Genomic DNA, 16560 nt, shown 5'->3' with positions numbered 1-16560 from the left:
TTCAAATTATTTAATTAAAACTCAAAAAGCACATGAAATCTGGAATGCTCACTTCCAAAAACACCTACCACATTAACTCAAACTCCCCAGGCTGAAACATGGAGGGGTTTTCTAAAATGTAATTTACTTTTCCTTTTTGTATTCTTCCCCCCTCTCCCCCAATTCCCTCACCTTTAGCAACAGTGAGAGACCTAAATTCTCTTTGGCAATTTTCTCAATTGCACAAGTGAACCTGTGCAGAGATAAACCTCTGCAATACTGAAATATGGAGGTTGCTACCTTACATGTTAAATCTTCTTCTTTTTTTTTTCATATAGAGGTAAAAGTAAGGACTTTTGTTGTCTGCAGAGTCTTGTTCATGCTGTTAGGTAGAAATTCTAAACTTTCAGGTCTCGATGTGACCTGACAGCATTCTTTCTATATTTGTTTAGTATTTGGCAGTTGAGGAAATACACAGCAAGGGAAGACATAGATTACCCACTCTGGGGTAGGAGGTTGGGAATTGCCTACTATATTCAGCTGCCACTACTTGGAAAGAGATACTGCACTTGCCAAAGCATACTGCCTGTAATTATTAAGCCTGTCCATTTGATTTCTGCTTTGAACAAATTGGGAAAAAAAGACAAAATCAAAGCAAAAGTTCCAACTTTGAGATTGTAATTATTTTTCAAATCAAATGTGATTTCATTTCCCAAGATGCTTACCTTGGTACCTGAGGAGCCATGGGGAACAAACCCTGGATTCTCACTGGGCTGTTCTCAAAGGAGCATGTGGAGCTATTGCCAGCTCAGTAATGAACACCCACGGCCTTCTGTGAGAAAGTTGTTCAACCAGAGCCTCTCTCTCTCTACATCATGGGCTGGCAGGTTTCTGTATATCTACAGCCCTGCCTGTGGTATGCTCTACCTGGTGGACTACTTTTATAACTACCAAACCAACTCACAAAGAAATGGGTTCAATTTCTTCCGTTGCACATGTGGATTCAATAACTTCTGCCTTCTGCTGTCTTTCATGCATGGTCAGAAAGGATGAATGTTTTTCAGCTCCAGCACCTATAACTCAAGTGGGTTTTTTTAAAGAGAAAAAGTGGAGCCATGTAGCCACATCTGCTCTGTTGCCAAGGTTGCTCCTGATGTTCACATGGACATGCCCAGCCTTGCTTGTAGCAGATGATAATGTAACTGTGGTAGCCCACAGCCAAGGCTTTGGCCAAGCCAAGCCTTTGGCTTCCCGGGCACTTGCAGAGCTTGCTGCAGTGGCTGCCTGCCCAGCAGAGCTTCACATGGGGGCCTAAAGACTGCCTCCTTTATGGTACACACAAGCTTTTGTCACAAGCAGTAACAAAAGCTCTAACTACAATTGTAGGGTTTTAGCCATAAATACAAGAAAATGCAAGTCATTGAAATCTCGCATTTCTACAGGATTCCTTGTTTACCTCCCAAGGTGTCCCTCTGGAAAATATGCAGCTAATTGTAGCTTGTCAAATTACTGGGGAACTTTGGATTGCTTAGGCAATTAACAGAAGTTTCATTTTGATTACTTTGTGCAAGTTTTGTACAGAAACGATGCTCTGAAGAGTCGTTTTAGGGAGAACACTATTATATCAATGTAGGTGGCAATTTCTCTCTGATACAGTAACTTTTGGTTTCAGAGAGGAAAACTCCATGACTGCCTCTTCCAGCAGCGTGCTCTGATGAGTCTTCAAGTGTGGGACTCCTAAAACTGGGATGTGAGACCTAAATTATTATATTTAGTTATAAATAAGGCTAATTAGAGAGGCAAAGGAACCATTAAAAGCTGTAAATAGAGGGTTCTGCTACTTCTTTTCTGATTCTATGTGCCATAGCCAGACAGACCTATTTGGTTCTGGGAACCTGGCAGTGAAGAACGCTGTTCTACAACATTCACCTGAAAGTGACAGCCCAGAGAAAAATAGGTTTGAACTTGCATCAACAGTCCTTGGATTATTTTCATGTGAATGGCAAAATGAAATAATTTGTGATTGCAGATAATGCATGAAGCAATTACCAGAAATACGGTATTTTGGCCCAAGGAAATTCGTGTTCAGGCAATAATTTCAAATGTTTTAAATTCTACACTTCTCTAGTAGGTGACACAAAATCCTTTTTTGGTAATGATTATATCACTAAGTCTGTCCTTGCATGCCCTTCCTTGTTAGCTGTTCAAGCATTAAAAAGATTTATTAACCTTGTCTTAGTTTCAGTAGCCTCTCTTTTTCTACTTTTTTAGTTTGCAGTATTTGACATGCAAAGTGTTATGCTTTTTTAAACCAAGTACTCCAAGTAATAAACTACTGCATTTAAGAATAAATAGATGACTTTACCCTTCTCACTTGGACCTGGGAAAGCTTGTACAGTTACAGAAACCCCAACATTTCCATTCTTCATCAGCCTAGTCCAGTTAGTAAAAATGAAGCTGATAATATTAGATGTTCCAGAGGTATAAGCAAGATATTTCAAGATGAACAGCATAAAGCAATCAATTGTTTAATAATACTCTAAGAATAATGTGTGAATGTTTATTCTTAATCACTTTTAAACCTATCCAATGACTTTCTGAAAATTTGTTAGTATAAAGTAATAAAAAAACTCACAAAATCTTGAAAGAAATTCTAGTCCAAAGGGGTAGTATCTTCTTTCCTTTATAGTATGGAAAAAGGATGTATTGAATTACTTTCTCTAAAAATCCATTATTAGATATACCTACTGCATATCATCTTTTTCATTTCTCTCTCTAAATTTTTACAGTCTGTCTTCTTATGGATAGTCTTCCAGTTTCTTTATCATTTCAAAGTATATTTTCAGAACCCTTCCTATATCTACTTTTTAAAAAAATAACATGAGAAATACAATATTCCATATACAACACTGAAAGAAAATAGAATAAAAATGTCAGTATTTTTTTTCTTATTCTCTGTGCTCTCTGCATTTTGCATCCCTTCATAGCTTCTGGGTTACACAGGCGACTCTCAGGTCTTTTTTCTGAATACTGCTACTTAATTTATGTGCATAATATTTGAGGAAACTAGAATCAAAATGAAACAAGAACAGAAATTGAAATCAGAGGAAGAAATAAATGGAGCTGCAATAAATGACCAGAGAAAAAAATAAGAGATCAGCCAACAAAACCCAGGCTTTTCTATTATTAATACCTTCTGGAATAAAAATAAATTGGCTTTCAGGAGACATGCATCAAAACTTCTAGCTGGTGTAAATCTTTGAGCCATTGCCTCCATTGGGAGAGAGAAACCTGTGCAGGGATGTGCACTGGACACGACCATTTCAGCAGCTTTTCCATCTGGGCACAGCCTGAAGAATGACACATGTGCAGGAGAGAAGCAAGCTGCAGTTCCTCAGTTTGCAGGGAGAGGAAAGCCACGGGTGGCCTTTGCCTCAGCCAGTTTTTCTCATGGCTAGAGGTGGCAGCAGTCTCTAGCAGCTGGAGGGAAGATGCTGGTGGGAAGCCCGGGTGGCATGGGCTCTCCTCCACCACCGCAGGCAAGTCTGGAACACACCCAAGTGTGGTTCAGGTACAACTGCAATGTTTACACTCCAGGGGAATAAGTGACAATTCACAGGCCTGAGGTTGTGGAGGCCTGATCAGTGCTGAGAGACCAGCAGTGGTCTGGCTGTGGGCTCCTTGCCTCAGGGTCATGCCCGCAGCTGTGGCTTTGTGCATATTGGCATATGTCTGCACCACAGGGCATTCCTGAGGAGAGTGTAACTTTCCACACTGTCTGCGGTGCTTCCCTCCCTGGAACTAAGGGCAGCACCACACCCTGGGGTGAGCCTGGCAGCCCCTGCTTTGCGCAGTTCCATGTTGATGAACTGGGGAGCATGCTACGATCTGGAGTGCTCCTGCAGCTGGCCTTCACCAGGAAAGAATCTCTGGTTTGGGGTCCAAAATGGGGGGTCACTTATTTCAGTTTCAGTATCAGCCCCAGAGAGATGCAGTGAGCTCACGGAGCAGCTGACAGGGCCTGGCACTTTTTGCCTGGCCTTGGAAGGGCACTTCAGGCTGGTGGGGAACTCCAGGCCTTCTTTCCCAGTACCATTTGGGGCAAGGCTGGTATTGTGGGATCCCAGAGAAACTCATTTCCCTGAGGCAGGAAGGTACAACACGTGCCTACTGTGCCTGCAGCACATAGGAATAGAAATGTGGGAAATCACATGTAGAATCACAGAATATCCTGAGTTGGAAGGGACACAGGGAGGGGATTGTCCAAACTGGCTTGATGCTGTGACCACGCCCTGTGGAGCCTGTTCCAGGGCCCAACCATCCTCTGGGTGAAGAATCTAAACCTCCCCTGACACAACTTCAGGCCATTCCCTCGGGTCCTGTCACTGGTCACCACAGAAAAGAGATCAGTGCCTACCCTTCCACTTCCCATCATGAGGGAAGTGCAATGAGATTTCCCTTCAGTCTCCTCTTCTCCAAGCTGAACAAGACAAGGACCCTCAGCCGCTCCTCATAAAGCTTTCCCTCAAAGTCCTTCACCATCCATGTTGCCCTCTGGATGCTCTCTAATTGCCTAATGTCTTTCTTACATTGTGGCACCCAAAACTGCCCCCAGCACTGGAGGTGAGGCTGCCCCAGTGCAGAGCAGAGCAGGACAGTCCCCTCCCTTGCCCAGCTGGTGATGCTGTGTCTGATGACACCAGGACAGGATTTTCCCTCCTGGCTGCCAGGGCATTGCTGATTCATGTTCAAATTGCCGTTGACCAGGACCCCCAGGTCCCTTTCCATGAAGTTGCTCTCCAATCTGTTGTTCCCCAGTTTCTACCTCAAGGGTTGGCCTGTAAAACACTAAGAATGCTCCTCCTACCCCATATGGAACACTAGCATGAACATAACAACACATGCTACAATACAGCTGTCTGCCTCAAGCATGCATGGCATGCCTGGGTAGATGTTACTTCATGATGACCTGATACCATCTGTAAATTTTCTTTGGATAACAGGATCGAGGAGCCATTCTCTCTCCCAGCTGTGGATGAAGAGCTGAAAGTATGTGCACATACATATTGCTTATGTGCTGTGGATGTGTTAATGTGCTTTTTCCCCCTCCCAGGAATGATGTAGAATGAAAGGGTGGGGATGTGATCAGTCACTGGTGTTATTGTTAGTTTTACAATAATGATCTTTTGATATTTGCTCTTAAACTCTGTCACATATTTTTATTCCGTCTTCAACAGGTGTTAATCTCTTTGCAGAAACAACTGAGCATTTGGCTTTGCTCAGCTGTTTCTAATCACAGCCAAAGGCAGTCCTGAAGCAATCATAGTATTTTTCTTTTTAAATTGTTTATGCATATTTAAAAGGAAATAAGGCATTTCTGTGCAGCTCTGGCTAAATGTGTGTCTTCCCCTGTCTCCATAATACCTTCTTAGAATAATGCAGAGCCAGCTGGAGGCCAGTTGCCCAATTTTGCTCTTCCAATACACACTGAAATGTCCAGGGGACCGACACAAAGTAGGGGAAAAGCCAGCCACTGAGCTTGCCCTTCATTCTGATTTGCTGCAGGGACACAGTGCTCTGCAAGGTGGTTGGGATGAATGGGCAAAATTCCTGAAAGGTGGGATCATCTGGACAGTGGTGATAGTGTCATGCACAGAGCAGGCAGCATCATTGGCTTTAAAAACTGGAGGGTAACATTCAGCAAAACACCTCTAATATCCTTGGAAATTAATCACATGAAGAGCAAAGGATACATTGCATATCTGCCACAGAAACACTCTGCGTGCAGAAGCTCAGGTGATGTCTGTGCCTTGCTGAGCTCACAAGTGACTTCAAGGGTGCCACTGCCTGCTCTCCCTGACCATGGGGTCGTCAGAAAGAGCCTTCTGGGATGGTCTTTTGGGATTTGGCCAGAAGAAGAAATTTCATTATGCTGCACCACGTGTGTGTTGTCTGTATACTGAATGAGTTTTGGCCCTCGATGTACCTAACAACTGATGGTTTTTGTAAGTTCCATCAGACATTCAGGTCCATCATGGACTCACATACGAAATTTCTGTATTTGAGCACCATGCTCTTACAACAACAACAACAACAACAACAATGCTTGCTCTACTAGAGGGGTATTTGGCTATCTGTAAATCTCATATCACTTTACAAAGGAAATTCCAGAACATAAATCCAGGAAGTTCACAGTAAATGTCAAACCTGGAAGAAATCCAAACACATACTGCTATTAAAATGCGCATACCTGAGAAATGCTATTAATTTGGTTTGCAAAGCAGAGAATGCTGGTAAGCAGTCAGTAGGCATTCCCTTCTATTAATCAGGAAGCATCCCCATGGAAAGAACCTGGAACAAGGCTCCAGGAATGAAATGGTTTGTGGTCCTGTGGCAAACCAAATCCTCACTTCCCTCTCTCTGCAGTTGCTCTGTCCCTGCCATTTGAAATGCCTTCTTTGCTTTCCTTAATGTTGTAACCCAGAACCAGTCATGGTGGCTGCAGAGCCCTTTAGCTGTCCACAAGGAGCTTGGGAGAAGGAGGAAGTGACCAGGGTGCAGGAGATCTAGCACTGCTGGATCACTCTGCCCCGAGGCTTGGGGAAATTTCCCTGTTATTCCCCCTTACCAGTTGTCCTACGTATAAAACATAGCACCCAGGAAATCACAATGGTAAAATGTGTTGTATTTGTGTTACTTCTCAGTGTGACTGTAGTCCCTCAGGGTGGTTGCAGATGGACTGATTTACTGCAGCCCTGAAAACGTCCTAATGGCTACAACTATTTCTCCGTATCTTGGGTTTATTCTTTTTTATACCAAAAAGATATGGGTATAGTCAAAGCCCCTATGTTTTTTTTTTAATTTTTATTTGACATATTTTAAAATTATCTCTACAATCTTTGTGTTCTCTATTAAACTGTGTTACAGAACTACAGTATTGTTGAGCAAGTCTATTCTAATTTTTGTTATATTCTGTCACACAGGGAAAACCATTCTCCCGGGCTATCTGTTGTTTCATGTGAAGTGCAAGAAGGGGGCAGGGGGAGTAAGATATTCTCAGAAAGCTCTGAGAGGCAACTTCAGTGTCATGACAAAAAGCCTAATAAGTCTTGCAAGTAGAGCAGCAAATGTGGTGGGCTATACTAGAAGGGTTGCTCAAGAGTGAGGGCATCAGTGCATTCAGTATCAACACTGGAGGAGCCTGAGCTAATGCAGAACAAACTGGTAGTTCGCTGCAAAATGACAGGCTCTGCGTGGCAGTGCAGGAAGTACAGACCTTTGGGCAGGGCTTGTTTGCCCTTGACTGTGAAACCTGCCCTCGTGTACTCTCCCTGCATCCTCATTTACTCATGAGGATCCTACTTACTGAGTCATTAGGTAAGGTCTTGAAGGAGCAGGGAGAGAAAGAAAATTGTAAGCCTTTGACAAATGCAGGAAATAAAGAAACACAACTGAGAAAGCTTTAGAGAGCTAAACTGTATTTTCTCATTTTCTTCTTTAAGAAATAAATTGGCCAGTCTAATTATTTTGCTTTATCAGTTTGTAGGTATTGAATAAATAGGCAAGAAATGAAAATGTTTCTCTGCAATCAAGGCTTTTTCAGCAGTATTAAAACTAAAGTTGTTTCTGATCAAGTGCCAAAAGAAACATGTTAGTTACTCTATGCTGTCAAAAAGAGAATTTCCCAATTCTTATTTCTGCTCAGATGCTGTACTTGCATACACTACAGAAAGAAATGAAAATTGAATACGGTGGAGAACATATAGGGTTACTTTCTACAATAGGCAGACCATTGGACAAATCAATATCTAGTTTCTATTTGCTTTTTCCTCCTCCCCAGATCAAATAAAGCTATTAATTAGTGTTATTCGTGGTGCTGCTGCCCTTTGCAAAACATACTCATTAAAAATGCTTCTTGGTTCAAATGACGCTTCATAAATTGTTCTCAACTGCAGTTTACGAATGAGAGAGAGTTTGAAGAAAAAGTACATAATGTCCAAGAGGCAATCAGAAAATAATAAATAGAAAAAGATTTATCTGTAGAACACGTGTAGCACAGTATCATTATTATAATTCAAGCCTAAACAATACAGTGAAGAAAATCATTAAGTACCTAAGGATTACCTACAGCAGCTCTGGAGAGTTGCATACCTTATTAAAAAAAGCAGCATTATAAAGCCACACCAAATTCCCCAGCTCAGACTGAAGTTCATTATGGGCCTTTATGTACACACCCATCTGCGAGTTGAAAAGAGGCCTTACTCCACAGCCCTTTGTGCTGGAGAGTGCTGGTCATGCAACACCTCAGAAATGGGGCCAGGGGCAAATTCCCGAAACCTGTTTCTTTACCACTTGAGCAGCTGTCTCGGGATGGCTAGACACAATGAAGTGCTGTACATAATTATTTTATCCGTGGCTGAATGATGGCCAGCTTTGCTGGAAAGCCAACAGCTGTTTAATGGTCTATAGTCACATGCTGTACCAGTCTATCGAGGGAAGGGATAAATACATAATCCAGCTGATGTCTTAGGTCATAGTTGAATAACCAATTTGGAAGTGAGTCAGGGCAAAGAGTGCATCCTGATGGGTTAATTTTTTTCATAAAGCCATTAGCAGCACCAGGGATGCCCAGGTGATGTCCTTTACCCAGGTGGTGCCTGAGGAGTGCAGTCTCAGAGCAATACTGTGCTGAGCACTTGGCATAGGGCTGTTTAACAGCTGTGACACTCCTCTGAGTATCCTTTTGAGACCCAAACATATTTTATACACAATGTCTTGCACTGTATTTGTATTCTTAGCAAGGCTTCTTGTTCCATGTTTTCATAGTAAAATATGTGTTCCCCAAATCTGGTCAGTGCTACAGGATTTATTAAACATTTCCCAGTTGGTCTTCCCAGGTGGCAGAGACATCTGCAGCAACCAGAGCCCTGGAAAGGATGCAAGTGAATGACATCTACAGCCAACCACAGGCTGGTCCCTGTGTGGGACCCGAGAGGGGACAGGGGCTGAACTTCTTCCCCAGCTGCTCCTCCTCCCAGAGGCAGGATGGAGAGGATGAGTAGGGCTGCCTGTCAACCCGTGGCTGCCATGGCTCCAAGGCTGGATGCTGCCCCATTCTCTGGACAAGGGGCCAGTTGTGGGGGGACAGCCACTTGCACGCCCTGCAGCACAGTGTGTGGTTTAGTACTGCAGCAACCTTTTGGAGGCCTGTTTTGTCCTAATAATACTATTTTTTTCCTTTCCTAAATTCAGTTTTGTATCTATTAATATATAAAATCCTTGTCTTATAAACTGTAGCATAAATGAGACACAGGTAAAGCCACAGTCCTCTCTCCCCAAGAACTTGAACACCTTGTTCAAGTGCCAAATGCTGCCATCCTCCTCCTTCCCTTCTCCTGGTGTTGCATTTGGTTGTCAAAGCAAAGCATAGAAAGGCATCCAGGTTTTGAACCCTTTTAACAATGTGATGTATTCTACTAATAAAAGTTTACTATGTCAGTAGGGCCTAGAGGAAGGGAAAACCTGACTTCTGTCTCTTCTCTTTCATTGCTACCTGTCCTGTCTAAATTTCCTTCCAAAGTCCAGTGGTTTGGATCATACTCCTGTCCTTCTCTCCCAGAAGGTTCTGGCTTTGAAACTAATTTCTGGACCTGTATATGCATTTCATTTACAAGGTGCTATGATACATCCTACTACCAGTTTCTGATTCATACTGTCAAACAGGGTGAAGTCCTTAACATGACAGAGGAGTAGGGCAAAAATAGGCTGCTTGAAGCTTATTAATTAACCTTCAACAAATGAATATTTCAGAATCATAAACCCCCTACTGTTCACAGAGTAAGAATTATACACCCAGCAAGTAATGAAAAGTCACCTTCCAAAATTGCCATGGAACTGTAGTACCTTGTGATACAGAGATAGACTGTGTTTCTCAAATTATTTTTTAAATTGGAACTATGAAACTTTATATTGGAGCAACTTTGAGGGTAATATGAAACCTAGACTCATCTGTTCTCAGACATATCTTTGAAAAATATTGGCATCTTGATAATTTCTTGTATTGCTCACTAAGACTCTTATACTTAGTAAGAGTCTTAAGACTCTTAGATCAGAGTGCTATCAGTGTAAATAAATTGTCTTTCCATTGAGAGAAATGATTTAAAAATTATGATTGGTGTTCAGTGTGACAAACAGTGGGAAAAGACAATTTTCAGCATTGTCATTAAAGAAAAAAATCACAACATTAAACGAGTATATTATTCTCCAAGGAAAATTTTAGGACACATGGGACAAATAGCCCATATTTTGCAAAAGGAATGTTTGAGGTCTTTCAGTGTTTTACAGAAGTTGTCAAGAACACTTCAAAATAATTTAGCTTCTTTCTTATATTTTGTAGTGCAGGGTACTTTCTAGCTTTGTACTCCTGGCTTGGGATCCAGGTTGAGAGGAAATGTGAAAATACAGGTTGTATTTATCAGCAAACAAAATGAAGAGATTTGTCACCTGAGCAATGAATTACCTAAAAAGAATTGACTAAGGTGGTGAAGGACCTTGCAAGTGTGCATGCTGCTGTAGATCTTTTTGTCAATAGAGATATTGGGCTGCTTTTAATTGGATGCTGTATAGCTGTAAAGGTCTGTGAAGACAGATCTTGTGTTGAGATTGAACTACTTTACATTAGCGTAAAAATGGATGACTTTTGATCTCTTTCATGCAGCGTACAGAAGCATTTTTACAAAACCCAGAATCCAGTCACTGAATCACAGTAGCAAATAATTGGAAACGGAAATGCCCTGCTGGGTTATTGAGTTCTCTCCTCTTAAAATGCAAATATATTTCCTGTAATACATATTTTTTCTTGTGAAGTTCACTCTTGAATCATACTTCATGACCATTTCATCACTTTCCTGTGTATATCATCCCACAGATTCAACTATTAAGTGCCTCACTTATGTCTCATTAATCTTGGTTTTATCTCTTGACTGTATCCTTGTTATCATGTTCTCTAAGAATTAAGGAGAGCTGTGGGAAAATCTGTTTGCATGAAAGGACATTTAAATTTCTCCAAAACTGCAAATGTAACATTTTTGAGGTTCAAATATGTTTTGCTAACCTTTCATGTTTGTTCATCCTTTGAATTTTTTTCATTTCTGATCAGGACAAGTATCTGAAACAGCAAAATACATCAAGAAAATTATTCTTATGGTGTTTTGGGACAGAAAGAAAATTAGCGTCTCAGAAAACCTCCCTCTCTGTCTAGGTATGTTTTGAGAACCAGAAGGAAAATTAATTAATTTTGTGATCTTCTGAATACCCATGAAATTAACCCAAGTAGCATTTCATTTGGTGGGCTGTTTCCCATATGGTGGACATGAAATATGACCTATTCTTCAGAGCAAGCCTGAAAAATAGAAATAAGAAATATACATATTTTATCACAGACATTACGAGTATTCAAAATAAACTTTATCCTCTTAGTTTAGAGATCCTCATTTGACAGCATTCTTGGAGGATGATGATCTACTAATATCCCTGGATACAGTTAAGAGAATAAGCAAAATATTACTGGTGCACTTTCTTGGTAATTTAATGAAGTATTTTAAAGCTTTTTCTGTGTAAAGTAGCGGTAGCCCTAATAAGTCTGTTGTCTTACTTAGGTGAGAATGACTGTGCCATGGCTAAGGAAAGGAAGCCCCTGAAGTGCAGGCAGGCACAGAAGTCACCACGTGGAGCTGAGAGAAGGTTCAGATAGACCTTGCCATGGATACCTGGTCCGATGGCATCCAGGAAGATTTTGTGGCGGCTTACCAAGTCACGCAATTACTAAGAGTCAGCAGAAGCAAGTGTCTGCCCTGAAAGAGAATTGCCCATGGAGAGCAGAAGAGGACTCCTGCTGACTGCTTCATACACATTATGAAAAATATGACTTTATTTAGAAATCCCACAGCTCTTCTGTAGGCAAAGCAGCTATTCATTGCAGGTCTGAGTAGCGACTCCAAATTCAGGTCCTCTCTCTGAATTATTCATCAGTGCTAGCTTTATTCCTCCAGCTCCCTGTGAACATTTTGTGATCCTGGGACCAAATGATTTGATATGCCAAAGTCCTACCTAGCCCTCAGGGGTCTGCATTTCATCTCCTCTTGTCCTAAATGCAGCAGTTCACCAAAGAAGTGTTGGGACGCTAATTCTTGTCTTTTTGTCCAGCAACCCTTGATAGTGAATTGGATAAAATTTAATGGAGGTGATAATTGCTTTTTCCAGTCACTGTATTTTTCTTTTTAATTTCATTGTTGGCTAATGATCTGTCTATTCTTTCATCTCACATGTCTACAGGGCTGAAGAACAGTTCCTCAAATTGCTCCCAGGTGAATATATCAGCAAGTGGCTACTTCCTAGGCATTTTATGACACTCCACAACTAATTAAATCTATTTCAGGAGATGTAAATCAGGAAGGATTTTTCTTATCCAGCACTTTACAGCTGCATATGTGAAAACTTTCTACAAACAGGAAGGATATGCCTTTATCCCTTTGTGACCAATGAAGCTTCTTTTTTGATGATTTTTTGGCTTGTATCTCAAATATGTGCCTCTTAGACCAGATTGACATTGCTATTGTTGGCCTTGCTTACAGGGCCTGTCTTTATCCATGTTTTGGACGCTTCTGGCTCGTGGACAGTCTCTGCAAGCAACAAAGATGGTCATTATTATGTATAATTTACAGCTGGGAACACAGCTATTGCATGACACAGAAAATCTGTCAGACAGCTTGAAGTTCTGACTCAGGCGGTGCTTGACCATGACAGCTTTGGTTTTGGTCTGAGCCCTGTATAGACATAGAAAACATACAAAGCCATAATTGTTGAAGAGCAATACTTTTTGAAGTTATACAAAATGGACTTGCAAGTTTGAAGACAACAAAGTGTTCTCTGGTCCAGTAGTGGTTCTGACATTTTTCATGAAGAAAACTGCTTCTTAGGGGCCATTGCTTTCTTTTTTCAGCGTCGTCCTGTCTGACAGCAGGGAAATGGCAAACAGAAAACAGCACATGGCAGAAAGGTGTTCAGGTGTGTCCAACCAAACCACAGAAGTCCTGGAAAACCAGAGAAGGGGTTTTGGAGGACAAACAGGGACTTTACTTGCTTTTGCAGGATCGCTCTGGTGGTACTGCTTCATTTGAAAGGAAGGTGGAGTTCATATCTTGAAAAAGTATTCCTACCTTCCCCATTTCCTGTCTTCCCTGTCTTCTGATGGATGGGATGCCACGCTACTCATTCATCATTTAGGGTACCTCATTTAGGTAACATAACCCCATGTGGTTTTCACAGAATCTGTAAGGTTTATGTAAATGTTGAAAAGTCAAACTTCTCCAAAATGCTGTTAGCTCAGATGTCTTCCAGCCAATATTCAGCATTCATGTACAGATATGGTCCCTTTTATGTAATTGATCACTTCAAGTTCAGGCCTGTAAATGAAATGGGTGTTTTCATCAGATGATGATGGACGCTTTTGTATGTTTGCAGAAGCCCAGAGGAGGGTTGCTTTCTATTCCTGGTCAATCTTCTGATGATGAAGAAATTAAATGCAAATTATTACTTACATCTTTTCTGTGTTTATTTGTCTAGAAAACTAATTGTGGGAGAATTTACTTTGATAATGAACTCTGAACAAAATTTTCTGGTCATTTAAAAATAAGGAAATTTGGGATATGAGAGGCAGAGAGACCAGACAATGGCAGCCTGATTAGGGAACAGAAAGGGTTGATGTTAAAACAAGGAAAATTGCCTTTGCCCTCTAACTTAGCCAAGGGGAACCTTGTTCATCAGTATTGGCAATGTAGCAAGTCCATTATGCAAATAGCTTATATTGGTTTACTGCTGCTTTCTTCCAGTTCTTTCTGTTCTGACAAAAGCTCCTGGTATATAAGCACAAAGCTGAAAGTCCTGCAGTTATCAGAACTATATTTTGTTTTAAACTTTTTCTTGTGGGGCAGAGACATTGTCTTTCTTCTCAGATAAATTATGTTGTTTAGCATCCCCTTGGTTCTGACAGTACAAATGTTTGTGGAATCATACTGAATAGAGGATCAACAAGATGAGAAGTCATCAAGGGCAAAACCATGTTAGGACTTCTCCAGTGATCCCCAAATGAGGATGATTAATTTTTGCAGGATCACCCTTTGTATGGTCCTTCAGAAACTAATGGAGAAGAAGGGTTTTAATTATGAAAACATCCAGGAATACAATGAAGCAACAGATTAGGTGGAGATGACTGAGAAGAGTTGGTGACTTTTCTTCAGACGCTGCAGAAAGCAGAAGAGAGGATCTGGGGTTAATCATTAAATCCTAACCAGCAGGCTGTTAGGATTCCTCCCTAGGGAGAGAGGCAAGGATGGAGCAGCTGATTCCTGGGGTAAGAAAGAGAAAAAGCAGCAAAACAGAGACCTCAGGTGGGCAGCAAGCTGGATTCAGCTGGATCAGAGGCTAGCTTGCTCAGGTCCCTCAGGAAGAAAATTTGGGGAAAAGGAACTGAGGTGAGTTGTCTGTTGCTGACAGAACCAGTATGAAGAGCACAAATACAAACCCTCCCTGACAGCAAGGAAGGGTAGTGAGAGACCCAGTGGCTGAATCATGATCTTCTCACTTACCCAAGCCCAAGAAGGATTTGTACAGAATTGGAAATTAGGTTGACTTAAATTAGCATAGGTATAAAAAGTTGTTACAGACAAAATAAGAATTCTCTACTGTATGGTTTGAAGGTTACAAAGACCGCTTTGAAAATGAGCAAAAATAGGATGTGTCTAAACCACAGCAGCAGGAAAAAAGATTGTACTTGCCTCACCCTGTCTCTTGATTATTTTTTCTGTTGTTCTGGAGTATTTACTGAACTTATTTTTTACCTTCTCATATCCCTGCCCTTTTTTTAAAAAAGGAACATTTCCTGTCATATTGCTATATTAGTTTTGGAGCACTGGGACAGACTTTGGTTCAATGAAGAGGGAGAAAAGAATCCAGAAATGAGAAAAACAGTGAGAAAACCCCCAGAATTCTTAATTTAAAATACCAGTGAAAGCTGAGTTATTTAAATTAAGAACTGCTTGCAAAAGCAGGGGTCCCTTATAATGTACCCTCTATAGGGGCAAAATGTACAGTGTGCCCTTATAAAATTTCCAAATTCCCCAGTGCAAAGCAAGCATCTGACATGCAGATGTATTTGAAGACATATTTTAAAACTCTGTGCTGTAGCAAAAGCCTGTAGCAGACAAAGCTCCCCTTTAAATGTGCTCCTAATGTAAACACATGAGAGAAAGGATGGGAAAAGATGTGCTCCAAGAGACTTCTGTCTCAGCTGGAGCTGACCCCTAAGCAAATACTAGGGTTTCTTAACCCTATTGCCCAGCAATCTGTGTGAACAGTCCCATCACCTGGCCTGTAAAGGGAATTCAATTGAGTCTGAGTTTAATCTTCCCTAAAAGCAGGTTTTGGGACTTTCCACCTATTATCTATGACCTCCTTTGTAGTTTTCAACTACTCTCAGGTTATCTTACTTTTGCTCAACCTTCTATTGCATCCTTTTCTCTCTAGACTTGTCTTCATCCCTTCCCTGCTGTAATGACTGTCTCCGTGCCATGCCTGCTCATTTTTTGTCTTTGAATTGCTTGGATTGGTCTCGCCTAGATGCCTCTTTTCTTAGAATTATATATTTTATTCTTTCATCCTTCACCTTAGGTACAGCTTAGTGTTCTTTTTTTCTAAGTAGGTGCTTAGCAGGTAAAGTTCAGTAGTTAGAGTTCACACCCTGAGAAGAGAGAATTGATTCTTATCAGGTATGGCTATGCAATCAGCTTTTTAGTGAGAGAACTTCAGCTGGTTCCTTATATCCTTCATTGCTCAGTAATAGGGCAGGTTCTGACTTCATGCACATACTTGCAGTTGAAGTCTACATAGAGACTTGCATCCTAGACACTAATGATGCTTCAAAATCTTTCCTGCTACATCCATTACCAGATCATTTTTTTTCAGTGTTCTGGATGGAATGTGTATTCTATGTAATTTCAGTAATTTTTTGGTGTCTGTGTAAAACAATCTGTTAATGGTATTTATTTGAAGAATTGGGGGACTGAAAAAATATTTAAAATTATTGTCACATCAATGGCAATAGAAGTGAAGCAGAAGCTATGATCAAGAGTCCTTATCCTGGTTTTAAGCTGTTTTTTATTTTAACAAGAGAACGACAAAAAATTCCTGCAAGTGCAATCTGAGTGTTAAAATGGAAGCTCCCTCTCTTAAGCCTTCAGAGTTACTAATTATTTCCCTCTAGTAGTACATATTTAAACCCTATCATTTAATTCTCATTCACAGTTCTACCTGTGTGGGGAGGGGAAGAAAAAGCTCATCAGATGAGTCACACAACCTGAAAATGTAAGAGTGATTTGAGTTAGGGCAAAGGTTTCCCTGAAATGCACCCTGGACTGCTCCTTCAAAAACTTCATTGCTTGCTTGTTATTAGATGCCTGCAATTATGTGAATGTATGTGATATTTAAATAAGGCACAGATGGTTGTGGAGACCTGCATTCTGCTGT

The 16560-nt window shown here is 40.9% G+C and overlaps 2 long non-coding RNA genes across 2 annotated transcripts in view; both read left to right on the top strand.

The window, feature by feature from the left end:
* Positions 1-16560, top strand: part of LOC146439429 (uncharacterized) — a 106411-nt gene that overhangs the window by 37129 nt on the left and 52722 nt on the right. The window lies entirely within an intron of this gene.
* Positions 11138-13576, top strand: LOC146439430 (uncharacterized). The gene is made up of 2 exons (XR_014851250.1): positions 11138-11239; positions 11637-13576. It is a non-coding gene; the product is annotated as an uncharacterized LOC146439430 (long non-coding RNA).

Source organism: Lichenostomus cassidix, chromosome 3 (assembly GCF_008360975.1).
Source record: "Lichenostomus cassidix isolate B80296 chromosome 3, HeHo_3.0, whole genome shotgun sequence".
Classification (NCBI taxonomy): domain Eukaryota; kingdom Metazoa; phylum Chordata; class Aves; order Passeriformes; family Meliphagidae; genus Lichenostomus; species Lichenostomus cassidix.
This window is presented reverse-complemented; position numbering and strand designations above follow the sequence as displayed.